This window comes from Panthera uncia, chromosome C2 (assembly GCF_023721935.1).
Source record: "Panthera uncia isolate 11264 chromosome C2, Puncia_PCG_1.0, whole genome shotgun sequence".
NCBI lineage: Eukaryota > Metazoa > Chordata > Mammalia > Carnivora > Felidae > Panthera > Panthera uncia.
This window is the reverse complement of record NC_064810.1, coordinates 40019141-40036656: the sequence shown is the minus strand read 5'-3', so window position 1 is coordinate 40036656 and position 17516 is coordinate 40019141. Positions and strand designations below refer to the sequence as shown.

Sequence of the window (17516 nt, the reverse complement as noted above, 5' to 3'; positions counted from 1 at the left end):
GAGCCCAGAGTCTAACATGGGGCTTGAACTCCTGAACCACAAGATCATGACCTAAGCCAAAATCAAGAATCAGATGCTTAACCCACTGAGCCACACAGGCACCCCAAGATTTGTTTTTAATTTTTGTTTTTGAGAGAGAGAGAGAGAGTGAGAGAAGGGGAGGGGCAGAGAGGGTGAGAGAGAATCCCAAGCAGGCTACATGTTGTCAGCATAGAACCCAATGCAAGACTCAATTTCATGAACCAGAATATCATGACCTGAGCTGAAATCAAGAGTCAGACACTTAACCAATCAAGCCACCCAGACACCCCTAGAGATTTGTTTTTAAAATAACCAGTTGACACAATGTCCCTTCCCTTACTTCCCTTTCAACCAACTCACAAACCATGATTTAGGATGTGAACATCTTAATAAACACTATTGCATTCTAGTTCTTTTCATATCTAAACATAAAATGCAGTGACCTTTTTTCCTCAAGACTATTTTATGCTAGCTTTAGCAATTCTGGAAGATATATTTTCAAGCTGCTTTTTAAAATTCCTAAATGATCTGGAAATTATGACTTTCCATGTGAGTTTGAAATGTATTACTAGAGAGTTTGAAATATATTTCTAGTGGCCCCTAATTTATCTGACCCTGATAAAATTAAGGGGAAGGAAATGTTTACTATCCTATGTAATCTCTTGGAGCAACCCACAAAGCAACAAGATAAATTTTTTACTTTTTCTTTAAGAAAGATGTATTTAAGGACAAACAAGAGAGTAGGTCCCTTGATTGGATAGTTTTTCTAAGAAACTTGATTCACGTAATTAAATCAACAGAAGTGCTTCTAAATTGTCAGCATAGGGCAACTGGGTGGCTCAGTCAGCTAAGCAGTTAAGCATCTAACTTCAGCTCAGATCATGATCTCGTGGTTCATGAGTTTGAACCCCTTGTCGGGCTCTGTGCTGACAGCTCAGAGTCTGGAGCCTACTTCTAATTCTGTGTCTCCCTCTCTCTCTGCCCCTCCCCCATTCATGCTCTGTCTCTGTCTCTCTCTCTCTCTCTCTCTCTCTCTCTCTGTCTCAAAAATAAATAAAATAAACATTAAAAAATTAAAATAAATAGTCAACAAACAAAATTAGTCTTGACTAAAATTGTTTAAATAATCTTAAGAATAACCTTACACATCATGATTTGAATATAAAATTGGGAAGTTGCTAGCACTCCACAAATAATCTGGAAGAAGAGAGTTGCTCTTTACTGATATGGGGAAGATTTCTGAAGGAACAAGTTTGGGATTACAGCAGAGATGTAAGAACAGAGATAAGGAGTTTGGTTTGCAATCCATTAAGTTTTAAATGACTATTACCATTGAGTAAGTAGTTTGGAATTATGATATCTGGAATGGAGTTTCAAGTTCAGAATTATCACCTAATATGTAGTAATGAAAGCCTCTCTGTGAAAATGAGTGGAGAAAGAAAACAGATCCAAGGACTGAATTTGGGGGCACTATAGTATTTAGATCTAGGGTACTGATGTGGAAAGTAACAACTGCAATGAGAAGGAAAGGAAGAAAACCAGGAGCATTTGGTACTGTGAATTCAAATAAGAACATGTTTTAGGAGAGGCACCTGGGTGGTTCAGTCAGTTAAGTGTCCAACTCTTGATCTCAGCTTAGATCTTGCTCTCAGGGTCATGAGTTCAAGCCCCATGTTGGGTGTGAAGCCTACTTTAAAAAACGAGTTTGAGGGAATATAGGTTAATAAATTTATTAATGAAGTGCTATGGAAAATTCCACTTAAATGAAGATCAGGAATTGTATTTAGCAATATAAAGGGTTATAATTACCTAGACAGTAGTGATTCTCATATAGCAGGGTAAGTGAAACCATGGTTAGAGTTGGTAAATAAAAAAAAAAAAAAAAAAAAAAAAAAAAACCTTAAAAGAAGTATTTAGAGCAATCATAACTTTAAAAAATTTTTTTTTAATTTATTTATTTTTGAGACAGAGAGAGAGCATGAACAGGGGAGGGTCAGAGAAAGAGGGAGACACAGAATCTGAAACAGGCTCCAGGCTCTGAGCTGTCAGCACAGAGCCCGTTGCGGGGCTCGAACCCACGGACCACGAGATTATGACTTGAGCCGAAGTCGGACGCTTAACCCTCTGAGCCACCCAGGCGCCCCAATCATAACTTTTTTTAAATGTGTGAATGGGTAAGTAAAATGGGCTGGAAATGGAGAAAAAATTGTTTCCTTTTTTATGATAATAGAAAATACATTAGTTTGTTTGCTAATAGGACAAAAATTGAGAGTGGGAAGAATTGGTCATAGAAGGGACAATTGGTAGATAATTATCCCTTTGCAGCTAAAAGAAGGTAAAATTAAATGTATAAAGGGAAGAGGCCTTAGATCATGACACAGAAACCTGAGACAGAATGCAGTGCATTTGTTGAGAGTGAGAATGTCCAAGGAGAAGAAAAGGTATCAGTTATCCAGAAGAGGAGAAAAAATGATGGACTTTGGACAGCATTAAAGGCTCCTGTGACGTTTAAAGTGAGACATATCAGCACATTCTCTAACCACATTCACCTGCAGAGATGCAAGTTTAGAGTAGGTAGAAAATTTAATTTAACAAGGATTGGAGTTTTGTCAGATAATTACAAGAAAATGAAGATGTGGTGAGAGATGAGGGTATATGTAATGATTTTTATAATGATAGATTATGAAATTTAAGACAGCTTAGGAAGGCATCAAGGACAAAAAGACAATGAAATGTTTTTAAGAACATTTGATTGTGGTCCCAAAATACAGTTGGAGTGAAAGCACTAAATAATTAGTGGGGTGCTGGAACCTGAGATTTTATGGAATGTAGTAACAGAAAGATCTAGATCCTGGACGTGCTTTTGAGAGGAAAAAGAGCAGGCACTATGGAGAAATCACAGAGATGAGAACCTCAGGATATTGCAAGAGTTGTAACAGGAGTATTGAAGAAGATAAAAGTAAGCCAGAATCCAAAAGACACTGATGCCACATTCAGAAAATGACTAGAAAAAAAAAATGAGATATTGAGGATACAGCCATATGACATGGCATTTACACCTGGGATGAGGGGATGGGAATTAAAGAGAGAAAATGGTTGGAAATACCAATGGGCATCAAAAGTGAAATTCCCCTATTTCAAAAGGAGTGATATAAAACATATTAAAGAACTTACTCAAGGGATGCAGCATCCTCAGAGGAACCTAGATTTCAACCATTTAGATTACTCGGAAGGAACTGATCAAACAAGAGCTAAATGTGGGTCTAGGAAATTGTTCTGAAGACTGACCATACTGCGGGGTTCAGAGGAAGGGTTTTCATATTTGGGTAGGGGTGAGAAAGAGGGCTAAAACAGGAGGAGAGTGTTGGCCAAGGGTGATTATGACCAAAGTTATGGATTTTTCTCAATGACTGACTGAAAAAGCAATTGAGATGAATCCTTACAGCATCAAGGCAATAGCAGTGAGGTAATATGCCCATTATATGTACAATATAATCCCAAATATTTTTAAAACAAATACAACATGTCTGCATTTGCAAAGGCAAAATATGGAACAATATATTATAATCTTCTGTGAATTGTTTTTAAGAGGGAAACATAATGTTGGATTTCTACAGTATATGTTTGGTTATTTTCTAAATTTTTATAAGCATTCACTACTTCTACAATCAAAATTTATAAAACTATAATAGGAGCACATAACATCAAAGTATGTATATAGTGATGCCAGTTATGTTTTTAAAAATGTGGGAGAATTGGGGCACTTGGGTGGCTCAGTCGGTTAAGCATCTGTCACTTGATTTCTGCTCACGTCGTGATCTCACGACGGTTGGTGGGTCTGAGACCCATGTTGGGCTCTGTGCTGACAGCTCAGAGTCTGGAGCCTGCTTCGGATTCTCAACCTCTCTAACTTATTTATATTCTAGACTATCACTGTCCAATAGAGATAAAAGTGAGCCACATAGGTAATTTTAAATTTTCTAGTAGTAGTATTAAAAAGAGACTAGTAAAATTAGTATTAATAATGTTTTTATTATTTTAATAATATTTTTAACGTCATCGATCCAAAATATTATAGTTTCAACATGTCATCAATATAGATACTATTGGAGTGCCTGGGTGGCTCAGTTGATTAACCATCCGACTCTTGATTTCAGTTCAGATCATAATCTCATGATTAGTGAGGTCAACCCTGCCTCAAGCTCTATGATGACAGTGTGGATGGCGCCTGCTTGGGATTCTCTCTCTCTCTCTCTCTCTCTCTCTCTCTCTCCCTCTCTGTCCTCCCCTACTTGCATGCACACGCTCTCTCTCTCTCTCTCTCAAAATAAATAAATATTTAAATATAAATATATATAAATACAATTAATGAGTTATTTTACAGTTTTTGTGCCATCTTCTATGAAATTTGGTGTATGTTACCCTTACAGCATGTTTCCATTTGGATGATAAGTTTCCATCAGATATATTTGATCTGTGTTTAAAGTTGCTAAATGTATAGTTTAAAAAAATACATTTTTATACACAAGTTGTCCTAAACAGATGTTCAATGGTTTCAAATAACTGAATCAATTTCTAAAAATTATTTTAGAAATCTTTTTACCTAAATTAATAATCTTTTTATCTAAATTAATAAAACTGGTTCATCTTTGTAGAATAATTTTTTTCCGTTTTGGAGCAAAAGCATACTGGTTCCAAAACTATGTCTGTCCAAGTTAAATATATTTATTAACTGTTATGTCAATTCAGCATTCATGTTCTTCAAATTTTTCTTTTTTATTTTGAGAAGTATTTACATAATGTCAATTACAATTAAAATCTGCATATTGGCTCGCGTTGGAAATGTTCAATAATTACTATTGACTTGTATTATGAAGTTTTCATTTCAGCATAAATTCATGTACCTGTTTAGCTAGATACAAATAAGCTTTTATTTGATGCTACAAGTTTTGTTTGCTTATATGGAATGTTACATCAACGAAATATGTAAATCACACTGCCGTTTTTGTCTTATTGAATATTTGGCAAGCATCCTTTTTTGTTTCAAGAAAAATTTGAATTAACAATACAGTAATCTTTAAGTCATTTGTCCACAACTCAACAAGGGGAATTGGCAAAGAACACAATATCAGTGAATTCATTCTCTCTCTCAATAGCTTCCATAAACAGGCTGTGATTCATAGTAATTGCATGCATATATTGAATGATTTTAACAACTGTGTACATTATATTTTTAATATAATTGTCTCAAAAACTGGGCACAGACATTTTTAATATATATTACAGAGTGGAATGAAACAATAAAGGAAACATCAGTTTTAATTCCAATCAGTATGGAATTTTGACCTAAGATAGGTGGAGAACCATACATCACATAGAAATTAATTTTTCCGTAATCTAGGTGAATTTTGTCTTTAACAAAAGGAAAAGTTTGAAAAATAAGCCAAAAGAACTATTTTTTACACCACTAAATGACCTTTCTATGTCAACTTCAATGTCCTCTTAGGAAAAATCCACCCCAAGCATAGATTGGACCATGTGTCTCATATAATGCATGACTCCCAGTCTAAAGAAAACTGTTTGCAATTTTTCAAGTTTTGAATAAGTGTGTTGTGCTTTTTTTTTTGACGTTTTTTACTTTTTCAGAAAGAGAGAGACAGAATGTGAGCATGGGAAGGGCAGAGAGAGAGGGAGACATAGAATCCAAAGCAGGCTCCAGGCTCTGAGCTGTCAGCACGGAGTCCAATGTGGAGCTCCAACCCAGAAACACAAGATCATGACCTGAGCCAAAGTCTGATGCTCAATCTACTAAACCACCCAGGTACCCCTGAAAAAGTACTTTTTGATATTGATAGAAAGGTATTGTATTCTAAGAGTTGTTACTTGGTGACTTCACTGAAGATATTTCACTTTAGAACTGTGTCATTTTGAGTTTTTCCTCATAATTCGGTAATGGAGTTTCTGAAACAAATATTTTTTGTATCCCTGTGTATAAAAATGGTTTTCCTTTTGTGCAAAAATCCAAACCAAGTTAGAGTCTGCCAAATTTACAAGTTTAAAACTTTTAAACTTGTAAGTTTACAACTAACTGAATAAATAAAAATAAAAACCAACTGAATAAATAAAAATAAAGAAATATTGATTCTTTTCATTTTAATTTTCTTACTGGAGATTACTGGAAAACAGTACCCACACTGTTCATTTCCAATTTGACTATATTTAGAATTGCTAAATATATTTATTTAATGTACCTTGTTCTTCATTACCATGTTTGGATTTAGATTCATCACCCTATTTTGTTTTCTCACTATTCTTCTTTTTAAAAACCAATTTAAAAAAATCCTACCCATACTGCTTTAAATTTGACAAATTTTCTGTACTCTCAATTTATCTTTTTAATTATTTGAAAGAAATATCCTCAGTTCTATCCTTATTGTAGTTGTCCATAAAACTTTAATGTCATATATCTCCAAGAATATATCACAACATCTTTACTTTCCTTCTAAAAATTACAAAAATGTTAAAATACTTAAAGGGTATTAATTCCACTTTCCAGTCTTGATATTAATGGCCAATATTTTAAATTCACCTTACGTTAGTGCCTCCCAAGGTAGTCATCAGGATGTTTTTATTTGTTTTTTTAATAAATTCTACACTGCTTTAGAAAGCAACTATTAAAAATAGTTTTTAAATGTTTCTTAGACATTTAACTCCACGTTCTGACAACTAATAGTGTTGACACTTTTTTGACTGTTGATAGAAAATGTACTTGCTGAAAACGTTTCCTAAAATTGTCCATTATATTCTATATTATTTTTAACACAATTAACAAATAAATTGTTGTGCTGCTCTCATGAAGCATACCGCGCAATTGCTGTTCATCATAAATTTTTGACAAGCCTGCAACTCTCTTTTGTCCCATTATTTTAGACATAGTGCAAACTTCCACAACTCCATTTCATTCTGGACAGTAGTACGTTTTCATTTTAAATTTAAAATAGACCCATACTTATTTGTAAACAAAAAGTGTTTTTTTTAGTTTTTTTAATGTTTTATTTTTGAGAGAGAGAGAGAAACAGAGTGTGAGTGGGGGTGGTACATACAGAGAGAGAGAGAGAGAGAGAGAGAGAGACTGAGAGAGAGAGACACAGAATCTGAAGCCGGCTCCAGGCTCTGAGCTGTCAGTACTGAGCCCGATGCTGGGCTCGTACTCACAGACCATGAGATCATGACCTTAGCCCAAGTTGGACACTTAGCCGACTGAGCCACCCAGGTGCCCCTGTAAACTAAAAATGTTTTAATTGTACTGTAATCAAAACTTTCACAAGAATTCAATTGTAAGTTACATACGCATTACTGTACCTCATGCTGCCCATATAAAATATTCAAGTAAACTCATTACAATATTACACCAGTATAAAGGAAATGTAGTCTTACCAAAACTATAACTTTGTGTGTATTTTTAAAAACATTTTATACTGCTTCAGTGTCTAAATTTTAAAGTATGGTACAAACCTCATTTCAAGTGTTCATAGCTACATGTGGCTTAATGGGCACTAAGAGTGCATGCAGTTCTAGGCAGATGAAAAAACATTTCCTTGACCATTGTGTAAACTTTATTATTAAACTAAGCCCTTCTCTGGATTCCATTTCTCTTTCAGTACATTTGGGGTCATAATATGCTTCAAATTTCACAAGAATATTACAGAGCTCTAGGGAAGATGGCACATTGGGAGTGCTAATCAATAATAATGTTAGTTATCTTTTTAAATCTCCAAAGAATTAGAAATTCTTTAGATGATTTTTCATGTCCATGATAGTGATATGATCTACTCAGAATTATAAAATTTATAGTAAATATATCTAAGTATTTTACATGGGATCAATTTGAAAATACAAAATATAATCCCTCAAACAAGTAGGTTCTATTATTATAATTATTAATATTATTGAAAAGTTAAATACAATATTTTTTTCTCTAATGGACATTCAAAGAAATTGCAACTGCTAAGAGAGATGAAGGCTGATTTAAATTTTAGTAATTAATAAGAACATCAAGTACCATATACTATGATTCCACTTACATTACAGATTTCAATAGCCTTCTTTCTATTATGAATAATATGGTATGGTCTCAATCTTTAAAAAATCATTTCCAATGTATTACATATATCTATTACATGTTATACTTTTTGTTTGACTAAGGAGTAGTTATACTTTAATTCATTTTCATACTCTAAAGTACTGCAATTAACACTTCTTTACTGAAAGATTCTAACACTTCTGTGTTACCTTTTCAAACACTTCTCACTTTGTAGTGCAAGCCTGGCACAAATCCCAGAATGGGATTCTGACACACCATTTCCTCACCGTGGGAACAAGCTTTAGGCAACTCATTTTCTATAAGCCACAAAAATAGCTCTATGCCCATCCCTCTATACCTCCTATCTAGAACCAAATAGTTATTCAAATATTTATTATCAAGGCATTTACTAGGGGCAAGATACTATACAATGTAAAGAAAAGAATGAAGAAAATATGCTGAAAGGGTTTAGACTTTCAGGCATTTGGCATCTCAAGGATGAATTGGAAATTGGAAATAAACTGAAAGGATCTATGTATCAATGTAATCAAAGAACATATGCCAGAGGCATAGGAAAGCAAAGAAAGAAAAAGTGGTTCACAGAGCAAGCAGGGGTGTTGATATATCGTTAACAGAGATGAGCTTACCTAATGGATAGGATATTAAAATAGATGAGTGTGGATTTTGGATGTTCTAAATGACCCAAGGAGCATTGAGCAAGGTCTAAGAGACAGAACATATTGAGTATATTTGAGAAATTGTAAGAGAAAAAGATTACATGGAATTGAAATGCATTATGGTTGTAATACATTGTGAAAATAGTAGGTGATGAAAAAGAGATTCATACGGACAAAATAGTGGAAGGCTGAAGAGTGATAGGCTGAAGAGTTTGGATTTTGCTCAAGGAACAACAAGCAGCCTTGACCTGAGTGGAAATGGTTATAATGAAATACAGATTTAATTGACAAAAGAGGAACTGTTAAGGAGTACTGTAACTGATATTTTGAAAATGGTTCTCAGGCCATTATTATCCTAAAGCATCAAAAATGCTTAAGTTCTGTTACCAACTATAATTATTAAAGTACAAAGTGGATGCATAAATGTGAAGGAGAAGGAGGAGGAGGAAAAGGAACAGAAGGAGGAGGAGGAGGAGGAGGAGGAGGAGGAGGAGGAGAGGGGGAAGGGGAAGAAGAGGAAGGAGAAGAGAAGGAAAAGAAGAAGAAAGAGGAGGAGGAGGAAGAGGAAGGGAAGGAGGAGGAAGAGGAGGAGGGGGAGGAGGGGGAGGAAGAAAGCAAGAAGAAAGAGGAGAATTATTTCAAGATAATAAGAATAAAGGTAGGAATGATACTGTTCATTCAGGGTTACTGTGTGCCAGATGCTCACCATATATCGTCCCTCTTTGATGAGGGAACGTTTTCACAGTGATTGACTAACTTGCCAAAGCTGTGCAGTTAGTGACAGAGCCTGGATCTGGAAGTGTCTGGGACCAAGAGTGTGGAATACATGATCTTTATCCCTGAGTGTTAAAGTGGTATTTTAGTTTTTCAACGTGGAGAGAAACACATACTTAGACCAGAGACATAATACAGTTCTATTTCTTTTTCTGGAAAGAATTTACAGCACAGAGAGTTTAGATGATGTTCCAGACGTTGTCATTTCCTTAGGAAATGACTTCTATAAAATGGACACTCGATGTTGTGCCAACGAATGAAAGAATGAGCCTAGTTCCACCTTCATTCTAATTTTTTCAGCATCTCACATTTCATGATTTTAAATAATATAAAAAAATAAATGGTGGCTTACATGGCTCTTATTATACATACACAGGATCAATTAATGTGATGTGACAATCAATTAATTACATATTAATGTAACTATATAATTATTACAGGTGTTTGGAATCCTGTGAACAAAAACGTGATGAAAGGAAGTCTGGTACTAAGTGATTAAGTGAGGAACAGTTTAGATTAGATTTACCTATAATTTTGTATTGAAGAATATTATATGCAAGAATTTAGAGGAATTCTAGGAAACAGAAACTTTAACTCTTTTGCTTTATAGATGCATGAGAGGGGATTAATAGAGGCTAAATTACTTGCTGATGATCCTATAGTATGTTAATGTGAGAACCACATCCAGTCTCTTGCACAAGAAATTCAACAATTCACTAGTTCTTTCTGTGGCGTTGGAGGATAGGCAGAGGAAGAGGCAGTGGTAGGTGGGAAGGGACTGGAGAAGTCAATGCAATTTGACATTAAACTATAACAGAAAACAAATTGAGGAAAACAGAAGAAGACAATGAAAGAGCTTTAAAGAACTTTGTTTCTTCGTTTCCTTTTTTTTTTTTTAACGTTTATCTATTTTTGAGACAGAGAGAGACAGAGCATGAATGGGGGAGGGTCAGAGAGAGAGGGAGACACAGAATCTGAAACAGGCTCCAGGCTCTGAGTGGTCAGCACAGAGCCCGACGCGGGGCTCAAACTCACGGACCGCGAGATCATGACCTGAGCCAAAGTCGGACGCTTAACCGACCCAGGCACCCCCCTTTTTTTTTAAGACTCTATTTGACAAAATATTTACATGGTTTGTTTCAGATTAGGAGAAAAAGAATGAGGGAGAGGAAAAGGAAGAGAGAGGATGTAAGAGGAGAAGGTGAAGGGGAGGATACTAAAAAGAAGACAGGAAAGAGAAAAACAGGAAAGAGGAAAAAATAATTTTATTATTTCAATAAAATTCAGTAACTTGAATATTGATTTTTGAAGAAGGATCGTCAACCCAGCTGGCATAGACTCAAAACTTAGCAGGCAGCACACGAAGGAGGAAAAGACAGGGAAAGGGAGAATCTGGTCCTAGCTCCATTCCACTCTCATGAAATGTTCTCCCTTCTTCCTTTCTTGAACCCCCCAGGCACCCAACTCTCCATCTTTTCCCTTAGTGATTAATTTTCTTCATCCATGTTAAGCTAAAAATAGGCAAAATGTCATTTTAAAAGTTAATAAAATGAATTTTATAACCATTTATAAATTAAAGAGTAGCATACTTAAGAAAAAAATTCCTTCTTTAACCTATTGGTTTATCCTTTCAAATCTTCTTTAAAGCGACTGAAGATCAAATAACACTCAAAACTAAGGCTGAAAAACTATTACTACTGCACATATTGTAAATGGACGGGGAAAATCTATCAACGGTTTTCTTTATGATGTATCCTGTCTTTACTTAAGAGACAAATGTCTCTTGTCAGAAAAGCTTTCTCAAACCACCCTATCAAGAACAGGAGTCAGCAAACGATGCACCAGGGGCCAAATCTGATCTGCTACACGTTTTAAATTTTTTTTTTTTAACGTTTATTTATTTTTGAGACAGAGAGAGACACATGAATGGGGGAGGGGCAGAGAGAGAGGGAGGCACAGAATGGGAAGCAGGCTCCAGGCTCTGAGGCATCAGCCCAGGGCCCCACGCGGGGCTCGAACTCACGGACCGTGAGATCGTGACCTGAGCTGAAGTCGGATGCTTAACCGACTGAGCCACCTAGGCGCCCCAAGATCTGCTACACGTTTTAATAAAGTTTTATTGGAACACAGATGAACCCATTTATTTACATATTGTCTATGGCTACTTTCATGCTACTGTGCATTGGAAGGCTATAGGGAAAAATGGTTATTAAAGTTTTAATATTATTGTGAAATTAATCTCAAGATATGTCATACCACTTTACATCAACTGATTTGCTGCAGCTCCTTTACCAGCCCCAACTCAGAGCTTAGTAATAAGCATTTGAGCTCACACAAAGGACAGATTGTTAGGTCAGCTTCAAATTATCAGAGACCTTGCCTAGTACCAAAGTTTACCCAAATATTTACAAACTACACTTTGTCAAGGGCATAAACAAAGTAGAAAGAAAATTTGGACATTCTAGAAAGTACCTATGCTCTTCTTTTCTGCACCCCAATATATTATCTCTGTTATAGAATAACCTAGGAGGTTTGCAAGAGACATTTTTTAAGGTACCATATCTACATGTCAGACTTGTAGGAAGTCAAACCACTGTCTCTAGCAACAATCCGTACACAGTGAGGAGCATTTTAAGTTACAAAATATCACTGTCTTATATCCAGGAAATTGTATAGCTTATTTGGCATTCTCTAGTGAGTCTTGCATTATAATTTCATAGATTATTTACAGTAAGTAGTGATTAAACACAGATAGTTTTGCTAAAGACATTCCACAAATGAGGACTATTCTTCATATCAAATGCCATTTATCTACTTAAAGGAAATTCCATTACATAAGGAGATAGGATTGAGTCACCTGACTTACTTTCTCCCCAGGCTTGGAAGGAGGTCTCCTTCCCCAAGAAGGAAAAATGGGTCACGAATCTCAGGCAAGCTACTTTACATTCTTTTCCCCAGGCACTTAAAAGGAATACTTGGTGAATGAATGTATAAAAGGATGATAAGCAGAGTCTTTATAAATCCCCTCTAAGTTTGTCCCAGTTCTGAGACCCAAAGTATATATCAACTAGAAAAACAAACAGATGTTGCATTAATGTATTTTGATATAATTTTATATGGCTAGAGCATATCTACTACCACATATATACCTACAGAAAGCTACCGTTGGAGGAGGAATGATAAGAACGGAAGCATGCAAGAAGAAAGCTTCTCTTATTAAAGAAAAATAGAAAAATAAAAAGTGTGGAGTCAGAAATGTGCCGGATCCTGGGCAGCTAGGTTCTCCAACACAGTGTGCAGAGAAAGGAAGAGATGTTCTAGAAATGCCTGTAATAGTGGTTTTCATGTATTTTGATTTTGAGACATGTCAAATAACTATAAATCTTGATATAAATATTTCATGTTCAAAAGTATTAAAAAAGATTTCTAGATGGTTCTGTAAATACCCTGTAAAACATATGAAAGAAAAAAACATCAATCTAAAAACTGAGTGCCACTGAGAAATATATCTTGGTGATGCTGATTTTTTTTCTTTTAATTAATGGGAGGAAACTAAAAAAATACAAAAGTAGAATTAAAATTCCAGAGACAGCAGTCAGGAACACAAATGATAAGAGAGAATAACAGATGTGAAAACTACTCAAAATAATATCCCAGAACTCAGAGAAGAAAAAAATAATGGTGCAATGAAATAAAAGATACTAAAAACAGAGAATAAAAATCCAACATATAATTAATGAGTGGTCACACACACACACAAAAAAGATAACACAACAGATTACATAAAGCAATTTTCAAAGTTAGAGAAGACAGATTTAAAGAGTTTATGTGTACATATTGAAAAAGCATATCTAAAAGCACTTGCTGGCAACATTTTAAAATTAAAATGACGAACAAAAATTCCTTAAGAATCCAAGCAGAGAAAAACTGATCCAAAAAATGTCAAATATCAGTAATCTATTTTTTAAATTTTTTTTAACATTTATTTATTTTAGAGAGAGACAGAGGGTGAGTGGGGGGAGCAGCAGAGAGAGAGGGAGACAGAGATCTGAAGCAGGCTCCAAGCTCTGAGCTGTCAGCACAGAGCCCAACATGAGGTTTGAACTCATGAGCCCTGAGATCATGACATGAGCTGAAGTCGAAGGTTTAACCAGCTGAGCCATCCAGGTGCCCCTAAATATCAGAGTAATCTAAATTACGAATTACCGAGAAATGTATCCAGAAATTTCTAAGAGTAGTGGAAGGACCAAACAAAAAATTATTGCCTTAAAAATATGGGATATAAATTGTTTAAAACAGTGAAACTATAGGAAAATCTATTCAATTAATTTATAATTCTATAAAAAAACTATCAAGACTGTATAAGAAAAGGTTAGACAGATCACGCTGATAGACTGAATATACAATGATCATGTATAAACATGAACTCTAACCTATAACCTGCAACTAGCAGCCCAAGAATCAACTCATGATCTGTAGTAACCATCCAAGGAAGCACACCTTCTATTACTATGTTAGGTTTGTAGAAAGTCAGACCATCATCTCTAGTAATGGTGCAGGAAGTCAAACAATAATACCTGAAACCATTCACCCAAAATGGCCAGGACATGATGAAATAAGTAACAGCTTCACTAAATTTTGTCCCTGCTTCCACTTCCAACTTAGAACCTCTCAGAGAAAGCCAAATGTGCACTATACCAACCAAGTAGGATGACCCTCTTCTAGTAAGTTTGCCCACAGCTTTGCTATGCCAACTGTTTCCATTTAGGGCATACCTGAATCCTCTTGTTTTCTCCTATAAAACTTTCCTATTATCCTGCCTGCTTTTAAATTTCTGCCAAATACAAGTAATGGTGGCTGACTCCCTCGCTATAACAAGCTTTGAATAAATAGCTTTTACTTGTTCTCATTTGGTTGGTCCTCATTTATTTCTACTTTTGAATATAGATGTATAATGATAGTCAGTTTTAGAAAACTGAATGTGGTAGGGTATAATCACAACATATGATGACCAAGTAGCATTTATTGATAGCACAAGGGTCATTTAGTATCAAGCTAAACCAAAGAGCATATGTGTGGAATACACATATACAGAATTGCTACAAAGGGGCACCTGGGTGGCATCATCAGTTAAGCATCCAACTTCGGCCCAGGTCATAATCTCACAGTTTGTGAGTTCGAGCCCCACATCTGACAGTGCAGAGCCTGCCTAGGATTCTCTCTCTCGCTCTTTTTGCCCTCCCTCACTCTCTCTCAAATTAAATAAATAAACTTAAAAAAAAAAAAAAAGATGTGTTCTCATGTCTATCCCTCTCAATTTAAGGAGAAAAGCATTAATGAGAGCAAACTTTTTCTATTACTTTTCAGATGATCTTTTTTTTTTAATGTGGTGATTTTTGAGTCCTTCTGGCTTTTGAAAATCTGGTCTCATCTATATAATATTTGGCAAAAATTTTTTGGCCCTTCTGGAATGACACATGTTTTTCCTCATTTTAAAATTCTATTGGTATCTCAATACAATCTGGGAGAGAGATACGGTTGGATAACCATTGCTTATGCATTTTCCCCATAAGTTTGATGCAATTTTATTTTCAAAGTACAAAACACTGGCTAAAGACTTCTTTTGAAAAAATTTTGAAAGTAGGCACTGTCATAATTAAGAAAATATAAATAACTGCCAATACACTGAAAAGTTAAGAACAACTAAATCAAAGTCCAAAAAAAAAAAAAAAAAGGAAAGAGTGAAAAGAAACTACAAAACTACAATGAGGTATAAAGTTTAGAAAACAAGCTAAGAGACAGAAAATTAAACATGTAAATTCTATCAATAAATAAAAATCAGTTGAGCTCCTTAGTTTGACTTAATTCCATAAATATTTATTGAGTATTTAATACGTGCCAGGTACCACTAAGCCCTGAAGAGTTAGTGGTAAACAAGATTAACGCGGGACCTCTACTCCTGAAGTTTAGTATACTGGAGAGAGTATTAAACAAGAAATGACAAAAGTGATGTGTGTCATCAAAAGAGAAGTTCAGGATGAATAAAACACCTGTCAAGTGTTTTCTAAAGTACTATCATGGTGAAGGCCATGAACACATTATCACATACATTAACTTTTTCTTCATCATCACTGATAAGCTATACATCAGCCAGCATCACATTTCATACTGAAATACTAGAAAGAAGCACTGTTAACATAAGAAATAAGACAAGGATGACTGCTGTCATCAATAACAGTTTTATACATGTTCTCACCAAGATAAAAGGTACAAAGAACAATTCAAACTTATGGGAAAGAAACAAACTGATGAAATGTTACTTATTTCAAAGAACTAAAAGAAGATGAAGACTTTCAAAAGCATTAATTCAATATCAACACTATTTTAGGGCATGCACTCTATGCCAAGGACTAGGTTAAAAAAATAATAGCACAAGAAGTTTTCAGTATAGTAAGTGAAAACAGATAAGAAACAATTACTTTATGATGTGGTTAAGAGCAGTACAAAGAACTAACACAGTTTTATGATAATAGGGAAGCCAACTAACCCTTATGTAAGTGCATCAGGAAAAGGCTTTCCAGAAGACGTCAAGACAAAACAGAGCTCTGTAGGATAAAACTGCATGTATGGGAAGATATTTCTGAACAGCAGAATTTTCTCTTTAAAAGTGTAGGATGTGAGGCCAGGGAAATAAAAGCAAAATAAACTGTTGGGACTATATCAAAATAAAAAGTTTATGCACAGCAAAAAAACAATCAACAAAACTAAAAGGCAACCTCCTGAATGGGAAAAGATATTTGCAAATGACATTTCTGATAAAGGGTTGATATCCACAATACATAAAGAACTGATACAACTCAAAACCCAAAAAGCAAATAATTCAATTGAAAACTCAGCAGAAAACACGAATAGAAATTTCTCCAAAGAAGGCATGTAAATGGCCAACAGACACATGAAAATGTTACTCATCAGCAGAGAATTTCAAATCAAAACTACAATGAGATATCACCTTATCTGTCAGAATGACTAAAATAGAAAACACAAGAAACAACAATTGTTGGCAAGGATGTGGAGAAAAAGGAATCCTCCTGCACTGTTGGTAGGAGTGTAAACTGGCACAACCATTGTAGAAAACAGTATGTACATTTCTCAAAAAATTAAAAATAGAACTACCCTGTGATCTAGTAATCTCACTACTGGGTATTTACCCAAAAAATACAAAAACACTGATTCAAAGGAATATATGCACATCTATGTTTATTAGAGCATTATTTGCAATAGCAAAATTATGGAAGCAGCCAAGGTGTCCATCAATGGATGAATGAATAAAGAAGAGTTGATATATATAATGAAATATTATTCAGCTATGAAAAGAAAGATTAAAATCTTGCCATTTGCAACAACATGTATGGAGCTAGACAGTATAATGCTAAGCAAAATAAGTCAGAGAAAGTCAAATATCATATGATCTCACTCATATGTGGAATTTAAGAGACAAAAAAAAAAGAACAAAAGAAAAAAAAAAGAGACAGAGACAAACCAAGAAAAAGACTCTTAAATATAGAGAACAAACTGATGGTTACCAGAGGGGAGGGGAGTGGGGCAATGAAGGAAATAGGGGATGAAGAACTTAACATAATGAAAAATAAATTAAATGATTTTAAAAAATCAGTTTAAAAACAGAGGCCTTGGTACATTCTGTGCATTTTAAAGCAATTAGTATGGCTGAATCATACTAGTTCAATCATAAAAGAAATTTAGACTTTCCCCAGAAAATACTGGCCAATGATGAAAGGACCCTAAGCAGTGGAGTGGCATTATCACATCTGTGTCTTACAACTGTGTTCAAAAGTTAGAAGTGCATATTTAGGAGTTATTGCAGTAATCCTGGTGACAAATGGCTGTGACCACCACTAGGATAGTGGCAATGCTGGAATGTAGGAATAATAAGGCCATAGAAC

The 17516-nt window shown here is 34.9% G+C and overlaps 1 protein-coding gene across 2 annotated transcripts in view; it reads right to left on the bottom strand.

Moving 5' to 3' along the window:
• The window catches only part of CSNKA2IP (casein kinase 2 subunit alpha' interacting protein), a 334276-nt gene that overhangs the window by 199160 nt on the left and 117600 nt on the right, over window positions 1-17516 (bottom strand). The gene's annotated exons all lie outside the window — the stretch shown is intronic.